Here is a 3,474-nt window from a genome sequence, read left to right as displayed (position 1 = left end):
ACAAAACTTTGCTGACCTCTGTAGGATGCTACATGCTTTGTCATTGGCCTATGTGATGAGCTCCCAAGAGTCTTCTAAGCAGCTTCTGCGGTTGCAAGTTCTTGCCAGGGATACAGATAGCATCCCGAGGCACTGGCCAAGTGCAGACGCAGCCCTGGGAAGGGCTTTTACAGAATAGATTTTGCAGGTTTGTGTGGGTCCTGTGGGTGGAGCACCCTGGCTTTCCTGTTTGATATTTGTTGTTTAGTCTAACGACTGACACAATGTAAGGAACATTTATTGTCCTGCAGTATTATATGTATGTATGCCATCATTCTGTTTGTTTTGTCATTAGGACTTCAGCTGAAATGAAGTCATTTTGATGGTTGTTTTGAGATTGTGATCGTGGCTCCGCACATGACTCACTTTGGCTTAAATTAGTTACATGTAATATATATATCTATACGCAAAAATGTAATGGAAATATTAGATATCATCATTAACTCACACCTACCAGTATTTGCTTTCCCATGTCTTTTTGCCCCTTGAAGTCAAGAGGTAAATATACCCTAAATTCTGTGTAGTTTAAATTGTAATTTTCCTTAGAGGAAGCATTTTTATACCTTCAGGCCATCTGGATAATTTTTCACATGAATTAAATTTTGTGGTCCATTTTTGGATTACTTTTTGCATTGATTAAGAAGTGCTTTTTTTTAAAGAAAAATTATATTTGCCTATTTATTTTTGGAAAGGCATATTTTTACAGAGAGAGAGGTGAGAGATAGGAAGGCTATAAAGGCTGGAGCTGAACTGATATGATTCCAGAAGCCAGGAGCTTCCTCTGGATCTCCTATGTGGATGTAGGGTCCTAAGCACTTGAGCCGTACTCCACTGCCTTCTTAGGTCATAAGCAAAAAGCTGTATCAGAAATGGAACACCCAGGATCTAAACCAGCCCCCATTTGGGATGCCGGCACTTGCAGGTACAGGATTAACTGGTTGAGCCACAGTGTCTGCCCTTACAGATTCTTTTTATACAATCTGATTCTTATGTAATCTGGGTAAAATACATCTATTTCTGTCTATATCTGTATCTGTATTTATACCTGTTGTATCATCATATTCTCTCCCAATTGTGCAACTTTCTTTCCTCTTCCAATGATGATTTATGATGAACAGAAGCTCTTACTTAATGTAATTTGTTGAGCTTTTCCACTACAGCATTAAAGACTTACTTGTGATGCAGAGGGTTAAATGGCCTGCTGCTTGAGAAACTGGCACCCAGTGCTAGTTCATGTCTTGGCTGATTCACTTCTGGTGTATTTCCCAGCACTTGGGGATCCGTCACATCTACAGGAGTCCAGGATGAATTCCCTAGCTCCTGGTGCCAGCCTGACACAGTTGCAGCTGTTGTGATCATTTGGTGGATTTTTTTGGAAAATATCACTAGTATCTTTATTGACACAGAGGGACACAATGGACAGCAACACAGGATAGAACAGTCTCAGTAGAGCAGCCAGCAATGGCGGACAGGCTAATACTCACCCTCATTCTCTCCCTAAGCATAGTCTGCTGCCACCTCCTCATAATCCTTCTCCAAGGCAACCATGTCCTCGCGAGCCTCAGTAAATTCTCCATCCTCCATGCTCCCACCCACTTACCAGTGAATGAATACACGCTTGGCATACATCAGGTCAAACTTGTGGTTCAGATGAGCCCAGGCTTGGGCAATGGCTGTGGTATTGTTCAACATGCATGTAGCTCATGGGACCCTGGCCAGGTCTCCACCGGGCACCACAGAGGTAGGCTGGTAATTAATGTCAACCTTAAAGCCAGTGGGGCATTAGTCCACAAACAGATGCTCCGCTTGGTCTTGATGGTGGCAATGGCAGCATTGGCATCTTTGGGAACTACATTTCCATGGTATAATAGGCAGCAAGCCATGTATTTACTGTGGTGTGGTCACATTTCACCATCTGGTTGGTTGGCCAAAGCAAGCATTGGTGAGCTCTGCTACAGAAAGCTGTTCATGGTAAGCTTTCTCAATAGAGATGACTGAGACGTAAGTGGTCAGAGGGAAATGGATGCAGGGATAGGGCACCAAATTGGTCTGGAACTCCTTTAGGTCAACATTCAGGGCTCCCTGAAACTGGAGAGAGGCTGTAAAGGAGGATACAACCTGACTAATAATGCGGTTAAGGTTGGTGTAAGTGGGGCACCTAGTATTGAGGTTTCTATGACAGATGTCATAGATAGCCTCGTTGTCCACCATGAAGGCACAGTCAGAGTGCTCCAGGCTAGTGTGGGTGGTGAGGATGGAGTTGTAGGGCTCCACCACAGCCGTGGAGACCTGCGGAGCTGGGTAGATGGAGAACTCCAGCTTAGACTTCTTGCTGTAATTGACAGAGAGGCCTTCCATCAGAAGCGAGGTGATCTTCCATCTTTGGATAGAAGATCTTTGTCTTGCCACTTCTCTCTGTCATTTTACTTTTCAAATAAATGCATCTTTAGTAAATTATTTGAGAGACAGAATGAAAGAGCGAGAGAGCTCCATTATTTTGGGTCACTTCTCAAATGTCTGAATGGTCTGACCTCAACTACGCCAAAGTCAGGAGCTAGGAACACAGTCCAGGTTCTCACATGTATAGCAGGAAATTGAGCCATCACCTGTTGCATTACATGGTCTACATTGGGAGGAAGGTGAAATCAGGAGCTGTGAGACCTAGGAACCTAACTCTGGCTCTCTGATATAATAAGGACATGTTGTCTTTGTTATACCACAGGTGTGGAATGCTAAGTCTTTTGGCTCTGCTTGTCTACCTGAGTTTGCTCACAGATCTAGGTGTTTGTTGTAGAACCTGGACCAGAGTGTTGTTTAACCTGTCCTTTCCATCTTTTGATAGGTACCTTGAAACCTTCTATTGGCTTAGATGAGTAGGTTGTTTTGTCTTTTGTGTTCATCTGGGTTTGCTCTCCATTCTTGAGGAGGCCTGGTCTTGCAGCATGTACTCCTGGGTAGCACCAATGTCTATGTGATTTTCCCTGAGGGGATTGAGCACAGCAGTCTAGTTGGGGAGCCTCTTACAAAATCTGACCTGGAAGATCTTCAGATCCTATTTTCATGTGTGCCAGCTGGTCAGTCTTCCCCCCTGCACTAGCCAACATACATACCAGTGGTGTAGTTGCCAGGTCAGTCCCACTCCCAGCCTTGGCTCTCATGCAAACCGGTCTAGCCCAGCTCAGTCTCCACCAAGGCCTGGCTCTTGCACACATTGGTGGGTTTTGTGACCTAGTTGGGATGACCTTAAATAACTCCTACCCGACCCCTCTGCAGCCACAGCTTTCACGTACACCAGTGGGTGCTACAGCCCAGCCTAGCCCAGCACAACTCAGTCTTAGTCTTGGTTCTTGCATGCACCAGTAGGTGCTGCAGCCTGGTAGGGGTGTCCCCAAGGATTCTCTGTCAGGCCTACTCCCAGTCTTCATTCTTGTGCAT

General features: G+C 45.0%; 1 pseudogene; it reads right to left on the bottom strand.

Moving 5' to 3' along the window:
* Positions 1–1,512: 1,512 nt before the first annotated feature.
* On the bottom strand, positions 1,513–3,474 carry LOC105941845 (tubulin alpha-1C chain-like; annotated as a pseudogene).

This window comes from Ochotona princeps, chromosome 4, assembly GCF_030435755.1.
Source record: "Ochotona princeps isolate mOchPri1 chromosome 4, mOchPri1.hap1, whole genome shotgun sequence".
Classification (NCBI taxonomy): domain Eukaryota; kingdom Metazoa; phylum Chordata; class Mammalia; order Lagomorpha; family Ochotonidae; genus Ochotona; species Ochotona princeps.
The sequence above is the reverse complement of the archived record's forward strand: the minus strand, read 5'-3'. Positions and strand labels throughout refer to the sequence as shown.